At 42.9% G+C, this 18,936-nt stretch overlaps 1 protein-coding gene across 2 annotated transcripts in view; it reads right to left on the bottom strand.

The window, feature by feature from the left end:
* The window catches only part of LOC126473360 (breast carcinoma-amplified sequence 3 homolog), a 116,687-nt gene that overhangs the window by 20,292 nt on the left and 77,459 nt on the right, over positions 1–18,936 (bottom strand). The gene's annotated exons all lie outside the window — the stretch shown is intronic.

Below are 18,936 nucleotides of genomic sequence, written 5' to 3'. Positions count from 1 at the left end.
AGGCAAGTAGTTTGGGTTTAGGCAACATTTCCAGCTGGCTGATTGAATATTCTGGTTAGAAAACTATACAGCAGCTGGAAGACTGAAATTCCCATAGAAAAAAGGGCAGACATGGCCACACTGTGGGGATTTGCTCTCAGCTGTTACCAGGCCAAGATGGCAAGCATATAGCAGAATTTCAATAAGGCCCTTAGGTTAGCTAGTAGTTTCACTTTGTCCACCAGACTGGAGCTGACAGATCTGTTAGCTCTAATCTAAGAAAAGCAAGGTTTAGGATGGAGTAACAACGTTTTCTGAGTGTAGTAGCTAACTGTGCTGGAGTTTGCCGTTCAAGCACACCGGTTGGCACTAGGTAACACTGCATAGCAGGCGCTGAACTAAGTGTGCCTATGACAAGAGAAGACATGACATGCCCGCAGGCAATGCTTCAATAACACCCCCTGCCATCGACTGAGCCATCTCAATTGGTCAATCTCTCAACCAATATCTCAGTACATTGCACCAGGACTCAATTCGCATTGCACCCCAATAAATCGCACTGTGCTCTAGTCTTCCACAGTGATAGTTGTTGCCTTGCATCTTAGCTAGTTATGAGAAACGTTAGTCATTGTATATAGTTGTGATATGGACACGGACAAGATTCAAGAAGTTAAGTACTCAATTGGTTTCTGTAATAAAGTGTATTTTAACACCACGTGCTTTTGTGCTGTAGAGAGAGGAAACTGGCCATCAACCTATAATCCAGTGATTCTATTTGCTGATTTGTTCTTGTTGGTGCATGTTTTACCTGAGGGGAGCTGCAGAACTTATCTCTTTCTCTTTTCAGAGGCTTTGCACATTGCTTTTATATTTGTCTTTTCATATTTTGCTGTAATTTGTTAGCATGGCTACCCTCCCCCCTCCATCCCCTGCCCCTGTGCCTCAGCTGCAGACTCTCCTGCTCTGTAACTAAATCAGATTTTTCAGTTTAAGATCCAGCAAATCACCACATTGCTGTCTACTGTACAGCAATTGCTTGCCGCACTAGCTGATTCAGCTGCCCAGCTGACCAACCAACCAATCCAACAAATATTTCACTGTTTTGGAACTTTGATGAAAAAGAAGAAGAATGGCTCGAATATCTCACCCAGTTCCAGGCCCACTGTCAAGTCCATCGAATTCAAGATACTGTGAAATCCATTATTTCCTGTCCGTCGTGGGAACCCTTGTCTTTTGCTCACTTCAAAAACTCTTCCCTATGCCATCTCCCAACACACTCTCCTATGATGAAGTAGTAGGTGCACTAAGTCAGTATTCTGAACAGCAGGCTCCGATCGCGGCAGCCATATTTCAATTCTTTCACCTTAAGAAAAAGCCAGAACAGATGTACCATCAGTGGTATACTGACTTATAAGGTCTCACTATGAAGTGTAAATTCAAGTGTAGTTGTGGCAACTTTTATACTGACATGATGATCCGTGATGTGATCACATACAACGTCCCTCATAGCAAAATTAGATATCAGATTCTCAAGTACTCAGATCCTTGGCTCCATCAAATGTTGTAAATATTACAACAATTCCATTCTGGTGTCATAGCTGCCAATAAATTTGATCAGGTCCCAATTTGTTGGGTCAAGTTGCCTCTTGCCCGCGACCGCCTTAATAAGCCACCACAACAGGTGCGCATGCAGACGCACAGACAGCCTAGTAAACAAGTAACCATGCCTGTAAATCTAGTGAAGTCTTGCCCTCATTGTTTTGTTTGTCATAAGTGGCAAGACTGCCTATGTGATATGTTACTAATGTGGAAAGAAAGGCTACATCCAGGCAGTTTGCTTGCAATGGCAAAAGAACGCCAATTCTGCCTGCTCTCACAATAAGGGGCCTCATACACATTCTATCAATGTGGTGTTTTGAAAGCCGAGTACAGGTTCTAGCAGTACTTCAAGTAAGGTTATGCCCTCACCTCGGTTCAGTGCAGTGCGATGCCATTCCAACAAACTATTTGTAACACTGCAAATTGCTGGCCATTGGGTTGATTTTCAATCGGACACAGGTGCTCCTATAACTTTGCTTAATCATGCCATGTATGAACAGTTAGGCTCACCATGACTGCCAAAATCTTACATGCATCTCACTACATATGACAGACACGAAATCCCAGTTCTTGGACAGTGTAGTTTGCCTACCACTTACAAATCTCACACTAGGCCAGCGAAATTTACTGTGTTGGAATCAAGAGAGACTGAAAATATTTTTGGCTTAGATTCATTTGACTTGTTTGGCCTTAGCATCCAAGAAAATGTACTTTCAGTGACTGCTTTAATCCAAAAGACAGTGTAGCTAATTTGCTTAAGGAATTTCTTGACCTTTTTTCTCATGGATTTGGAAAAGCTAATAATTCTGTATCACACATTACCCTGAAAGACAATGCACAGCCTAAGTTTCTCCAGGCTCAAACCATTCCCATTGCTTTATGAGACAAAGTAGCCTGTGAATTAAAAGAATTGCAAGACAATGGTGTGATTGCTCCAATACATGCTAATCGGTGGGCAAGTCCATTGGTTTTGATACCCAAGCCTTCTGGTCACATTCGCATTTGTGTTGACTTCCTACAATCAAATCCACAGACATCAATCGACACTTATCCACTGTTTCGCCCTGAGGTACTTATGGACACGCTCGGTGCAGTCTGTTGCTTCCCTGAGGTAGATATGCATGATTCTTATTTGCAAATACCACTAGATGAAAAATCACAGAAAGTGTTTGTTGTTAATACACACTTAGACCTGATCAAGTATTTGCCCTTTGGCAGTGCCTCCACACCTGCCATTTTCCAACATTACTTGGAACAGCTGACTGCTCAAGTGCCCTTCTGTTCGAATTACCTTGACTATATTGTCATCTCAGGTGGTACACCAGAGGAACACATTGCCAATTTGTGGACTCTTTTTTTGAGTGTTGTCAGATGCAGGACTCAAGTGTCGTCTCGAAAAGTGTGACTTTTTTCAGAGAGAAGCACAGAACTTATATCACGTGATAAACATTCAGGGTGCGCACCCCCTCTGATCTCATTTGCTTGCAATCTGTAACTTATCTGAACAGCAGTCAGTGCTAGGCAAGTTGACATATTACATTTGTTTCATTCCAAACGCTTCACTGATCGCGGCTCCACTGCATCGCTTGCGTCGGAAACACATGCCCTCCATGGGGACCAAAGAATGTCGTGCCGCATTTCAGAAACTCAGAAATGCCCTGCTCAGTGACAGATGTTTAGTACATTTTTATCCTACCAAAGCAGTGATTTTGCAAGTAGATGCTTCCTCTTACGGAATCAGCGTTGTTCTTTTGCACAGAACTGTTGTAAAGACAGATCTATCGCTTTTGCCTCAAAGTTGTTAACTCAAACTCAATGCAATTATTCACAAATTGAAAAAGAAGCTCTTGCTGTTGTATGTGGTTGACAAAATTCCATATCTATCTGTATGGTCGCAAGTTCTATTTAGTGACAGATCACAAGCCTTTGCAGTCCTTGTTTGATACGTCAAAGCTGGTTCACACACATACTGATAAAAACTTGCAACATTTGGCTTTGCTCCTATCTCAGTATCAGTACAAAATTGTGTACAGACCCACGGTACATCATGGCAATGCTGACACCCTTTCTTGCCTTCTGATCGGGCCCGACTATGATTTTGATTCCTTTGACACATCTTGTTGCCAGATCAACACACGGGACTTTCAATTGCTGGAATCTTTTACATTGAATTACAGAAAAAATGCACAGGTCACAGAAGTGGACCCTGATCTGAAGACTTTGTTGCATAACATTTGCACATTTTGACCTCACTCACTGAACAGTATTCAAGTAGTGCACAGATACTTTGCTTGTTGGCATAACCTTTCAGCATAACAAGGTGTGATCTTAGAACAATCTGACAGTGGCCAATCACATGTGCTCATTCCCATAGTCTTGCAAATAGATGTGTTACAACTTCTTCACCAAGGACATTGGGGAACTGCTTACACTAAACAGTTAGCGCGCCAGCACTGTACTTGGCTGGCATGGAAGCCTACACTGAAGAGATGACGCCACGTTGCCGTGCATGCATGGACAACCAATCAGCTCCTCCACAGACATTCTCAGCTTGGCTTAAGACTCAATCCCCATGGCAATGAGTGCACATAGACTTTGCAGGCCCATTTTGGAACACTTTTTGGCTCATGGTGGTAGATTCTTTTACCGAGTTCCAATTTTCAGTGCCTATGAATTCTACCATCTCACATAGTACCATTCAAGTGTCGTCCTCAATTTTTTCCATTGAAGGATTGCCCGAAGTCATTGTTACAGACAACGGTCCTCAGTCCACATAAGATGACTTTGGACAGTTTTGGGAACGAAATGGCATTTGTCATCTAGCAAGTGCTCCATTTCACCCCAAAGTCCACAGGAGAAGCAGAGAGCTTTGTCCACACTTAAACAACAGATGGCCAAGCTTCACATCACCCACACACAGGAACAGGCACTGCAACTCTTTCTTGCTTCCTAGCACTCCCATCCACAAGACGGATCATCACCGGCGGAACTTCTGCTTGGCAGCTGCCGTTGGATGCTGCTTCATTTGCTCCATCCATTGGAGCATCCAGTGCTGCCAATACTTCACAAGTATCACTTTGCACTGCATGATCCTTATTCTTTACAGGATGTTTGGAGAACATTAATGCTGGGAGAGAGGCGAGATCCAGAAATGCATTGGCACATTATACGCATCTAACTGCAGGTCCCGATGGTTTGTAGCACCATCACCAGAATCAAATTCGTGTTTGTCATTTGCCCCGTGATTCTGCTGCTTTTCTTCCCCCAGATTCATGGCCTCACACAACAAGGCAGGCTTCGCAGGCATCCACTTGTGCCACCAAGGCACCTCAAGATAAGCCAATGGACGTTGCACCCTCACTTCAGCCATCGCCACTTTCCAACCCGATGGACATGGACCCGCCATCGTCATCACTCCAGGAAACACCCTCAGGACTGGACATATATCCTAGGCAGTGTTTTTGGGAGGACGTTCCTCTGCTCTCGTGCAAGCCAGATGGCAGGGTATGCCGTCCTCTACATCTATGGCTCCCAGGTCATCTCGATGACCAGCTTCCAGTTTCCTGCCCCCCCCCCTCCCCTCCCCACTGTTGTTCACATCTCCAGTACAAAACAACGATGCGGCTTTTCGGGGGGGGGCGGGGGAGGGGGGGGGGGGGGGGGGGGGGAAATCTGCTGGCGCACGCCTTTGCCAGCGCACTTGCCATGCACCAATAACGCACCCTGAGCAGTGTGTATATAGGTCGCCACCAATGACCGAGCTGCCTCAAATCACACAATCTGTCAACCAGTACCTCAGTACATCACAGTGTGGGACTCAATTCGCATGGCACCCCAATACATCATACTGTGCTCTGTCTTCCGCAGTGATAGTCATCACCTTGTTCCTTAGCTAGCTGTGAGGGAACATTACTCGTTGTATATAGTTGTGACAACACTGACATTAGGCTCACTTAAGGGTTGGGGATGCTCTCCAAGCTTTCCATTGATTATCATTTTTCTCTTAGCACTGTTAACAATACTATGTGAATGCTGTACTTCAAAGAGGAGTGCAGTCATTGGGAGAAGGGAATGACCAAATTTCTAAGTGGCCATTGTACACACCACATTTGATGGGTGACATTTACCATTCGCAGATATGGGCTAAAAAAAACAAGTTTTTCTCAAAAGTAAATTATATTTTAAATAAAACAATGCAAAATCCAGGATGGAATAATAAGAATATTACGAAATGGATAGATCGCTACTAACCGTATAGTGAAGATGCTGAGTCGCAACAAGCAAAACGAAAAAACTGCTACACAAATAAGTTTGCAGACAAAAGTCCTTCTAAAATAGACAATACAACACTACCAACCACACACACACACACACACACACACACACAACTCAGACGCACATGACCACTGTCTCAGGCTGCTGAGGCCAGATTGTGAGCAACAGTGTATGATGGGAGAAGCAATCTGCGTGATGGGGGTAAGGAGGAGGCTGGACTGGGAGGGGAACAGGAAAGCAGTGTAGGGGGGGGAGGGGGATGATGATGCAGTGTTGCTTTTGGTAGCAGACACGGACATGTTGGAGAAAAAGTAGGGCAGCTAGGTGCAGATGGGAGGTTAGACAGAGGGCGGGGAGGTGAAGGGAACAGAAAAGGAGAGAAGCAAAAAGACAGCTGGTGTGTTGGTGGAATGGGAACATGGAAGGGGACAGATTGGTGAAGGACAGTGACTAACGATGGTTGTGGCCAGGGGTGTTACTGGAACGTAGGACATATTTCAGGAGGAGTTCCTACCTGCACAATTTAGAAAACCTGGAATTGATAGGAAGGATCCAGATGGTGCAGGCATCGTGCACTGTTGCTCGCAGCCTAACCTCGGTGGTCAGAGAAACTGTGTGTGTGTGTGTGTGTGTGTGTGTGTGTGTGTGTGTGTGTGTGTGTTTTGCCTATTTCAGAAGAATGCCCTTTGGATGAAAGTTTACTTGTTTAGATGTGTCATTATATTTTAAATAATTCCATATATGCAGAAGTAGAGGATAAACAGTTTAATGTCCAACCAAAATTGTGGTGGTTGGAGATAGAGCACAAGCTCACATTGGAAAAGAATAGGATATGAAATTCGCTATGAACTTTCAAATGAAGCAGGCGATGGTTTGGGAGGTTAAGGGACAAAGCAGCGAGGTCATCAATCCCTTGTTCAAGGATTAGTCCATCTGGAACATGTGACATCAGCCAGAAATTGAGCAAATTGTGATGTAAGAGTGGTACAATGAAAACACTGAAAGGAATATTGATACCACAGATATGAAGTAATCGAATGCAAGGTGAAAGTGTATGGCTCGGTACAGTCTGCTTGTCAGAGAGCACATGAGGGCTAACCAGAGCTCATTTGCAGGCAGAGGTGCCTTCCCTATGTCCAACCTCCAGCCATCTGATGCATAGGTAAGAGAGTAATGGAATAAATAATTCCTTCTAGCCAGGTGGAGAGGAGATCCATAACAATAAAAGTGAAAAGGCAAAAAATGTTGTGAACACCAATAGGACTGATAATAGTAAAATAGGTTGAGAGAAATAATTACGTTGACAGGCGGATGGGCAGAGTCAAATGCATGTCGCAGGAAGGGGAGGGAAGTGGGGGGCCGGGGCATGTGTCTATTCCACAAACATCCCACATCCAATCTGTTACAGTCGATGTGCTAAAATGGAAATAGAACCCACTCTCTCAGAAGAAGCTTAAAAACCAGTTCAACTGTTCTTTTGTCATAAGCTAGTACCAAGGGTAAACAAACCTTAAGGATTTGCCTTTACTGGAGAGCTACACAAAAGAGCACTTTCAAAAAGTAAAATATTGTGGCAGAAAAAAAGGGCATACCATAACTAAACGTAATTAAAAAAAGACCTAAGTCAGTTCATGCCCTGGGATACCCCCTTGACTTGTGACCCAAAGAAAACCAATTGAGCAGCTAATATGACTGAGGTCAGACAGAAGACCATGAATAGTAGATATCACAGGGTGACAAGAGTAACATTGATCAAATCTAGAGACTTCTCATTGAGTCACTAAAAATTACAATGCAGTCAAGGGAGATCTTTTAATAAAATGTAGAGATCTGTTAAGATGTATCAGTTGCACCGTAAAAACATTACATGTTCCCCATAACATATGTTGTTCCTGACTGGCGTGAGATGTAAAAGCATAGCCTGCCCTATCCATAGTTTTGCCACCAACAGTATAAATGACAGTAGCACCCTAATACTCCTGAAAAATTGAGAGACACAGATGATAAAAAATCATGGGGACAACTGAAACTTTAGGCCCTTGAAATAGATTGGTCCTAATTCATGGTCTAGGTACTAACCAAGGAGGTGTAGTTGGGAATACATGGGGAGCAAATTCTAAAGAGGTAGGTAGAGGTCCAGCTGAGGTTGTTGAACACCCTGACGGTTGTGTCAGGGGGTCAACACCTCCCATATGAAAAAAATAATTCAGTAAGTCATATGATTAGGAAATTGCCATATGTTGTTTCCATAAGTAAGCAAGACTTGGTACCATCAGAACAGAAGAGGTAAGATCCCTGCTTTCATGAGGATGATGATGACGATGATGACAATAATAATGATGATGATGATGATGATGATGATGATGATGATGATGATGACATGGTAAAAGTAAAACCCTCATAAGGCCTGAATGGCTGGGAGACCATAGGCGACTTTCCTTTGTAAGGTGTGAAAGCAATGTATGTTAAGTATACCTGTTAAGTGTAGTTGACTGTGATGCATAGAGCCTACTCCTCTCAAGGAGCACTAAAGGGGCTGCTGAGCTTAATGTCCCCATTTGACGGATGGATCACCATTAACAACGTGGCATGCCCTCACTTCATGAGACACTGCGGACAGGTTTGAAATTGAATCCAGGGCATCTGGCACAAAGACTGGTGATCAGGGACTCCTATCCACCATCACTCTACCGTAAAGTCGAAGAGGAAAATGTCGGCAGCACGCAGAATACCTGGACGGTCACCGATCCAACCGATGGTGCTAAACTTCAGTGATTTGAGGGAAAAAGATGTATTCACCTCAGAATGGTAGTTGGTGATGCAGGTTCAAAAATGGTTCAAATGGCTCTGAGCACTATGGGACTTAACTTCTGAGGTCATCAGTCCCCTAGAACTTAGAACTACTTAAACCTAACTAACCTAAGGACATCACACACATCCATGCCCGAGGCAGGATTCGAACCTGCGGCCGTAGCGGTCGCGCGGTTCTAGACTGTAGCGCCTAGAACCGCTCGGCCACACCGGCCGGCGGTGATGCAGGTGCATGACAGGAAAGTCTTTAGTGCCTTCTGTGACAAGACAGTTACAGGACTAGTCAGTTAGGCACTAGTGACCAGTCTTACTCCATGATGATGTACTGGGCCCAATAATTTCAAAGCTGAAGGTGCTGCTGAGATATAAACCTGAAAACCCCAGTCTGGTCAGGACAAGATCATGTCCTGGTAAATACAAAGTAGAGTAGCATGAGCCACACTTCAAGAAGTGTGAGAGAGGAAGGAGAGAGTGTTATGTTTTTGCCTGCAGCTAATCTTAATTTGATGAATATGGGCAGTCAAGACAGTATCTTATCAAAGAATAGTCCCAAAGATTGGGATCGCACAATTTTGATTTACTGTGTTACCAAGTAGGCATTTGTGTCAGAATGTACCATGGCACAATGACATATATGCATGACTCACATTTTTGAGGGAGAAATTTGGATGCCATGGGAAAGGAGCTGGTATTCATCCAAGGCTACAGGTTACGAACCATACCAAATGCAAAAGTCATCGACATACAGTATGAGGGTAATCACTGGTCCAACTGTGGTAAGGAAGAGTGTAGTATTCAGCACAGAGCTCTGACGGACACTTCTCTTGAACACCTGGGGACTTGACATATGCATAAACTCTAAGCCAAAATTATCAATGGGATAAAAACTGGCAAATTAAAATTGGCAGGGAGCCTTGAAAGCCCTAGTGATGGAGGGTCGGTGACGTAATCAACGTGCGTTCAAAAATTAATAGAAATGAATGTGCTTAAAATGTCTAAAATGTTTGAAACAAGAGCTAGTTTTCCATGCACCTTGATGTTTATGACATCACATTCCATGTTTCATAAAGTGATATACATCTGCACGTATATTCAATGGTGTACAAGGTCTGTTCAAAAAATTCCAGAACTTTGTCCAAAACCCTTTACTACAATAGCCTTTTACATTTGTGCACAGTCTCCTTTGAAATACTCTCCTCCACAATTGATACAGCGCTCCCAATGCCATTTCCACTTCTGGAAGCAGTCTGGATTGTGTGAAGCGCTGTCAGCAAATTTTCTTCTATCTCATCTATTATTGGAAATCTTTGTCCTTTCAACATGCTTTTCGACTTTGGAAAAAAAAAGTCTGCACGAGCCAGGTCTGGAGAGTACGGAGGATGAGGCAGGCAGTACAGTGATTTTGTTTTTTGTGCAATAGCTATGCAACAACAGAGATGAGTGTGTGGGTGCTTATTGTGACGCAAGAGCCATGAATTGTCTTGTTACATTTTAGGCCGTTTCCTTCTCACATTTTCTTGCAGGTGTCACAGCATGTCCCAACAGTACTAGCGATTAACAGTTTGTTCCTGTGGCATGAATTCATGAAGAACTAATCCTTCAAAGTCAAAGAAAATTATCAGCATGGCAATGACATTTCACCCGACGAGCTTCTTCTGGTGTTGGAGAAATTTTCCTGACTCATTGTGAAGACTGAACCTTGGTCTCAACATCATAGCGATAGAACCCCATCTAATCACCAGTTGTGCTTCTCTAAGAAACATCTTGTTCTCATTTGCAAGATCCAAAAGCTCTTCACAGATCTGAAAGCAACAAGCTGCATTCCAAGATCCTATGTCAGGATTTCATGATATGATTCAACTGAAATGTTACATTCTTCTGCACTCTCTCGGATGTTCAGTCTTCAACTGGCATGCCAAATTTCGTTGATGTTCCCGACATGAGCATCGTCAGTAGATGTCGATGGGCATCCTGAACAAGGATCTTTTTTCACTTCCATCCGGCCATCTTTAAACCATATGAACCATTCATAACACAGAGTATGGCTTAAGAACTCATCACTATAGGCTTCCTGAAGCGTTTCGTTTGTCTCTGTAAAGGTTTTCTTGAATTTAATGCAAAATTTAATGCAGACATGTTGCTCCTTCTATCTCTACCATTTCAAAATTCGCAAACTGTGCGACAACATTCCGCTCAATACAGTGCTGAACAATAACTGACAGACATACAACAATGAAACTTCTGGCAGTTACACATTAAACACAGGTATGTGCTGGGAGGCCAACTGCATTTTGCCCCAACATACCACTATTGCTAAATTATGAATGTTCCAGAATTTTTTGAATAGACCTCATATAGACAATGAGGAAGAGTAAGTCTTACATAATGACACTCACTCTTTTCACAAATCCTTCATGATCAACTGCAGAATCAAACTCTCTCTCATGCTTTAAGATAGTGTAAATACAGTCAGATTTCCTAAAACTGTCAGTTAAAAAATGATAAAAAAGGAATGCTAAAATAATTACACAGGAATATGTGGCTGGCTGAGCTTTTACAAGAAACATGGCTGAGCAGGCCAACATTAAAAACTATTCCCCAAAAAGTTAGGGAATGAATCAGAGATTTCACAGAACCTTAAAAGCTGTATCACATTTGTGACATTGTCAATTAAAATAGAGTGCAAATTTGTCTGAATACAAAACACAGCCAGCTAAAATGTGGCATACTATGATCTGTACACCACAAGCACTATACATTGGAGGGTCCACTCACCGGAGCAAGAAGCCATGCATATAGATCTGCGTTCCATGTGAAGACAATTGAGAATGAGCTCATTCCGTCTATGTGGCTGCAAGGAGGTACACAATACCTGAGCTATTGACTTTATTAGACACAGCTTATTGTCTGTCACTTATAGGCACTCTTATTCCCATCTACACATGGTTCCGTACCTCAACAGTGAGGTGATAGCACGCAGGAGGATGGCACACTGAACTATTTTATTATCATGACATGCCTTGCATTCAACCTATTCCTGAAAAATTTAACTTAACCAGAATTTTCACTTGTTAAGAGAGCAAGTAAATTTTGATGGTGCCACACAGTGTCATATGCCTTATATAGCTTGAAAAAGATTGCAATGAGAGACTGTCAATTTGTAAAAGCCTGCTGAGTTATTGTTTATAAACTAACCAGATGGGCAGCTGTGGGTCATCCCTGACAGAAACTACAATGATAGTGGGATAACAGGTCCTGTGATTTTATAGCCTAGCATGGTGATCAGTCTGAGATACTTTCAAGCTGTTTTGAGAGCATGTTGTTGAGGTTAATCAGTTGCCAGTTGCCAATGGACATCGGGTTTTTGCCCGACATTATCCTTCCATTGCAAATGGAAAATATCTTCTAGCCAAATACAGTTCAAGTCCATGAGTAGTTTGAGTACATGAGTCACATTCAGATATTGAATCATGTAATTATGAATCAGATCAGGGCCTGAGTCATATCATATGATGAACTGAAAATCTCAAGCAGTTCTGATTCAGTGAAAAGTTCATTATATAATTCAGTGTTACGGCAAGGGGAAGGGGGGGTGGGGGTGGAGAGGGTCTGGACCTTGTTTTTTATGCATTTGAAAAGAAGCCAGGTAAGAAAAGAATGCTGACACTGTTGCAAAGTGGGTTGTGAGGTGTTCTGCTGGAACTGACACACCTGCAGAAGTACTACCATGAAAAAGAAGACCTGGAACAGCTGTTGATTTTTGGCAGCCTAGTAGCTTGCCCTCACACCTTGGATGAAGGGAGATGTGTTTCCAAGGAGGATATGTAGTGTTCCCAGAATTCCTTCTCACCGTTTTTAATTATCTAGTGAGCATTTGCACAGGACGAATCTGTGAAAGATGTCACTTGAGGCGCTGAAGGGCCTTTGACAGTTCTGAATAGTCGTAGCAAAGTCTTTGGTCCACCATGCTACCAGCTGCTAGTGTAGGGAGCCCACAGAAAGGTAGATAGCATTTCCAGTAGCGAAGGCAATTGTGCTGGAGACACCTCCAACTATCTTGCTAATACAATCTGCCAGAGAAGGGATGAAGGTGATGGGAGAAGAGCCCAGCATGGCTATTGGTATGTCAGCAGTGGCAAGGAATGACAGGACCACCAAAATATGATCACTGTCACAAGTACCATCATATAGCAACCATTTTAATGAAGCCATGAGAGAGGGGAAAGAGATGGCAAAGTCAATAGCCAGAAATGTGGCATGTGCAGCACTAAAGTGGGTAGGGGTTGAGAATACACACGTCAAGACTAGAAAGAAGTTGGTCTCCAGATTTCTGGGAAATGTTCCCTAAAGGGAGCCCAGTCACTGATAGACGCGGGAGGAGGATGCTGCTACTATGATTATCAAGTGTCGAAGACATCCATTCCAAGAAAGCAGAATTATTTATCAGTTCTCTTAGAACAAAATCACACTCCTAGACAACATTAGTTCAATAGATAAAAAATGCTCTAATTCATCTCATTTAGTACATGGGAAGAAACATTAATAGGCCATGGAACACTGAAAAAATTATTTGCAGAACAATGAAATGCAGTATACCACACTGTTATTTGTTTGGTTGGTTTGTTACATGTTCCAAACATTGTTACATATAAAATTTTGTGAAATAATTCAACTGAAAGTCTGTATAAGATAATTCACTTTTAAAAACTGGCACATGCTATCTGCTTACAGATGAATGTATACAGTGGTGTGTGCTGATGGAAATCTGTCAGTTCAAAAAGCACTGTAAATGCCACCATTTGGTTTATGTGAAGAATGTTTTTGGGAAGTGGTATTTCAATGTGAAATTGTTTGTGGAAAGGGATTCTTTTTTACATTAAACAAAGCAATGCCATGGAAATCTTTATAAAGGTTTATATGGTTTGACAGGTGTCAATTTAGGGATAAGTACTGTATGTACTTGGACTACAAGGACCCCTCCACCCACAATTTAAATGCCATTCACACAGTAAGCAATGGTTTGTACTAATAATAGAATAGCAGGTTCAAAATACTCATGTTCCCACAGTCACAGGATTTTCTGGATTGCTGATTTTATTGAAAAACTTATTTTGTTAAAAAATCAGCAACGAAGAAATTTTATTTCTATATAAGTTTCAGGCAGGTAGTGCTCTTCTCCATAAGATTACAATTATAGCATTATTAGGGAGCATAAAAAATAAGCAGGAGTATGCAGCATAGTACTGCAGTCATATGAATTGTAGTACATGTACAAATATCGTATTAAGGATACCACACAAGAAGTGCAGACATCATGCAGATTTTGTGAAGGATTACAAGGAATAGCCATCCACTTAATCTCGTGTCCACAGGAGACCTTCCATGAGTATGTAAGTAAAAGTAAAAATCACTCGTCACACAGACTATTTGAGAAATTGCCTTTCCTCAAACAACTAGTCAGCTATTTTAAGACATTGCTCAGTTATATGAACATATTGGTCATAAATGATGCAATTGGTTTGTGTAGGAAGTAGAATATAACATTTAGAAGTCAGTGACACTAGTTAAGCATATAGTTCTTTGATCTTCCACAGGATAATATAAATCCCACAATATTCACCAGAGCAACCTGTACTGCTGTACAGGCAATCAACAACAACTAGTGTGTCTGATGAAGCTGTTTTACATCACGGAAATATACTGGTGGGCCAAAATATTATGATCAACTGCTTAACAGCATGCTGGTTCACTTTTCGAACACAATAGAGAAAAACCCCATTTTTACGTTCCCACATTTTACTTTTCCCACTTTTTACATTCAGCTTTGTTGGTCCCAGCAGAAGTTCTATTCTCTCAATACAATGTTTTCCCATCATTAATCATTCTGTGTGATAACATTTCTGACATTTTACGTTTTCTGTGACATTATCACAACCTTTAACATTGGTTTCCATACAGATTGATGCAAAAAGTGCACCATATTCCCACACAAAATCAGCCTTGGAACAAAGGAGAAAACGCAGACAATATGCCAAGTTATTTATCATGTAATGTAGCGTTAGTGCAGTAAGCAAGATTTTCACTGTCAGTATGCTGGGTGATGGCCACCTGTATTATAAGTTTGCAGATTTCGGAAGGGTGGGAAAGTATGCTGAGTCACTGCCATAATGATAGTGATTATAGTAGCCACCTTCCTTCTGGTCATTGTGTTGTATTATGACAGCTTTAATTTAACTTCATGGTAATTTATACAAATAAACACTGCTTTTGAAGTAGACTGTCTCTACAATGGGCTTTCACGAATCATTGTTACTTCCGTGTGAAATGCACTAATCCTAACTACTGTTTTTAACATATGTTGAACAACATGAAGAAGTGACAGAAAGAGTAGTTTACTCATTTTGCTTGTTGTGTTTCCTAAGCTTACCTGTATTTTACACTTTTCTCCATTTTACACTTTTTTGGGTCAGCCTGTTGAAAAGTGTAAAAAGGGGGTTTTACTGTACATCAGCAATTCAGTGTGGCATGGATTTGACATGTCCTTGGTAGGTTTCAGGGTGTACATGGCACCTGTTGTCTATGGACTGGTCATGCAACTTCTGTAAATTACTAGATGGTGGTTTGTGGGTGCGGAGCACTGCCCGACAGCATCTAAAATCTGATCTGTTAGATTTAGATTGGTCAAATTTTGTGGCCAAGACAGTAACTTTAGCTCACCATCATACTCCTCAAATCACTAAAGCATGATTCTGGTTTTTTTGATATAGAAAATTAGTTTTTTTGACATAGAAAATTATCCTGCTGAAAGAAACCATCACCTCTGAGGAAGACATCAAGCACAAATTAATGCTGTTGGTCCACAATAACATTAGTGTCAAAGCCTAGGTGAATGTTCTCCGAAGTGAATTCCTGCCCCCACTTGCCTGTATCTGTATTGCAATGCACACTTCATGCTGCTGTTGGCATGGATGTCAGATTATCTGGAAATGTCCATCAACCTGGTGTAACAAGTAACCTGATTCATCTGACCAGGTGATGCACTTCCATTGATCAACAGTCCAATCTCAGCGACCTTGTACCCACAACAGTTGTAATTGATAATATACTTTGGACATACTTCATATACTAATTTATTCACTCTTTGCAGTATCACAAAAGATACCTGGAAATACTGTAAGATTAGCATTTCTTACAACTTAAAGAATATTCTGATAATTATGATAAAATGTTTGGCCCAATGCCAGCATAACAACACTGGATACTAAACCATGCAGCTGAATAGACTTCATGAATTCTTGAAACTTGGTCTACTGTACACATTATGACTGAATATAAAGCATCACGTAGAGGCCATCTTCATGACTGTATATTTATAATGCCTTGTATGTAAAGAAAGACATCACACTCTGTCATAACTGTATTTGATTGATTAACCACAGTGTATTTCAGGGAACACTCTCAGCCTTCTGGTTGTATGCAGACATCCCTTTTCCATCCGCTACAACCACTTTGTCAATATCTGGGTTGTAATGTCCAGTATTTCTCATATTTATTTATTCGCATGTGCACGGTTGGTCTCTCTCTCTCTCTCTCTCTCTCTCTCTCTCTCTCTCTCTCTCTCTCTCCCTCCCTCCTCTCTCTCTCTCTCTCTCTCTCTCCCTCCCCCCCCCTCCCCCCCCCCCTCCCCCACTCCGCAAGACACACACACACACACACACACACACACACACACACACACACACACACACACACACACACACCTTACAGGTCACATTTTTTATGTTTATTTCATTTGATGATTTTTTTTATTTATTTGTTAACTAATTTTAGTGGTGTAATATTTATAAATATGAACATATGCATTTGTATCTAAAAATACAGATGATGTGACCTACCGAACGAAAGTGCTGGCAGGTCAATAGACACACAAACAAACACAAACATACACATGAAATTCAAGCTTTCGCAAAAAACTGTTGCCTCATCAGGAAAGAGGGAAGGAGAGGGAAAGACAAAAGGATGTGGGTTTTAAGGGAGAGGGTAAGGAGTCATTCCAATCCTGGGAGCAGAAAGACTTACCTTAGGGGGAAAAAAGGACAGGTATACACTCGCACACACACACATATCCATCCGCACGTACACAGACACAAGCAGACATTTGTAAAGGCAAAGAGTTTGCGCAGAGATGTCAGTCGAGGCGGAAGTACAGAGGCAAAGATGTTGTTGAAAGACAGGTGAGGTATGAGCGGCGGCAAATTGAAATTAGCGGAGATTGAGGCCTGGCGGATAACGAGAAGAGAGGATATACTGAAGGGCAAGTTCCCATCTCCGGAGTTCTGATAGGTTGGTGTTAGTGGGAAGTATCCACATAACCCGGACGGTGTAACACTGTGCCAAGATGTGCTGGCCGTGCACCAAGGCATGTTTAGCCACAGGGTGATCCTCATTACCAACAAACACTGTCCGCCTGTGTCCATTCATGCGAATGGACAGTTTGTTGCTGGTCATTCCCACATAGAAAGCTTCACAGTGTAGGCAGGTTAGTTGGTAAATCACGTGGGTGCTTTCACACGTGGCTCTGCCTTTGATCGTGTACACCTTCCGGGTTACAGGACTGGAGTAGGTGGTGGTGGGAGGGTGCATGGGACAAGTTTTACACCGGGGGTGGTTACAAGGGTAGGAGCCAGAGGGTAGGGAAGGTGGTTTGGGGATTTCATAGGGATGAACTAAGAGGTTACGAAGGTTAGGTGGACGGTGGAAAGACACTCTTGGTGGAGTGGGGAGGATTTCATGAAGGATGGATCTCGTTTCAGGGCAGGATTTGAGGAAGTCGTATCCCTGCTGGAGAGCCACATTCAGAGTCTGATCCAGTCCCAGAAAGTATCCTGTCACAAGTGGGGCACTTTTGGGGTTCTTCTGTGGGAGGTTCTGGGTTTGAGGAGATAAGGAAATGGCTCTGGTTATTTGCTTCTGTACCAGGTCGGGAGGGTAGTTGCGGGATGTGAAAGCTGTTTTCAGGTTGTTGGTGTAATGGTTCAGGGATTCCAGACTGGAGCAGATTCGTTTGCCACGAAGACATAGGCTGTAGGGAAGGGACCGTTTGATGTGGAATGGGTGGCAGCTGTCATAATGGAGGTACTGTTGCTTGTTGGTGGGTTTGATGTGGACGGACGTGTGAAGCTGGCCATTGGACAGGTGGAGGTCAACGTCAAGGAAAGTGGCATGGGATTTGGAGTAGGACCAGGTGAATCTGATGAAACCAAAGGAGTTGAGGTTGGAGAGGAAATGCTGGAGTTCTTCTTCACTGTGAGTCCAGATCATGAAGATTTCATCAATAAATCTGTACCAAACTTTGGGTTGGCAGGCCTGGGTAACCAAGAAGGCTTCCCCTAAGCGACCCATGAATAGGTTGGCGTACGCGTACGAGGGGGCCATCCTGGTGCCCATGGCTGTTCCCTTTAATTGTTGGTATGTCTGGCCTTCGAAAGTGAAGAAGTTGTGGGTCAGGATGAAGGTGGCTAAGGTAATGAGAAAAGAGGTTTTTGGTAGGGTGGCAGGTGATCGGCGTGAAAGGAAGTGCTCCATCGCAGCGAGGCCCTGGACGTGCGGAATATTTACGTATAAGGAAGTGGCATCAATGGTTACAAGGATGGTTTCCGGGGGTAACAGACTGGGTAGGGATTCCAGGCGTTCGAGAAAGTGGTTGGTGTCTTTGATGAAGGATGGGAGACTGCATGTAATGGGTTGAAGGCGTTGATCTACGTAGGCAGAGATACGTTCTGTGGGGGCTTGGTAGCCAGCTACAATGGGACGGCCGGGATGATTGGGTTTGTGAATTTTAGGAAGAAGGTAGAAGGTAGGGGTGCGGGGTGTTGGTGGGGTCAGGAGGTTGATGGAGTCAGGTGAAAGGTTTTGTAGGGGGCCTAAGGTTCTGAGGATTCCTTGAAGCTCCGCCTGGACATCAGGAATGGGATTACCTGTCCCATGCACCCTCCCACCACCACCTACTCCAGTCCTGTAACCTGGAAGGTGTACACAATCAAAGACAGAGCCACGTGTGAAAGCACCCACGTGATTTACCAACTGACCTGCCTACACTGTGAAGCTTCCTATGTGGGAATGACCAGCAACAAACTGTCCATTCACATGAATGGACACAGGCAGACAGTGTTTGTTGGTAATGAGGATCACCCTGTGGCTAAACATGCCTTGGTGCACGGCCAGCGCATCTTGGCACAGTGTTACACCGTCCGGGTTATCTGGATACTTCCC

Source organism: Schistocerca serialis, chromosome 4, assembly GCF_023864345.2.
Source record: "Schistocerca serialis cubense isolate TAMUIC-IGC-003099 chromosome 4, iqSchSeri2.2, whole genome shotgun sequence".
Classification (NCBI taxonomy): Eukaryota; Metazoa; Arthropoda; class Insecta; order Orthoptera; family Acrididae; genus Schistocerca; species Schistocerca serialis.
The sequence above is the reverse complement of the archived record's forward strand: the minus strand, read 5'-3'. Positions and strand labels throughout refer to the sequence as shown.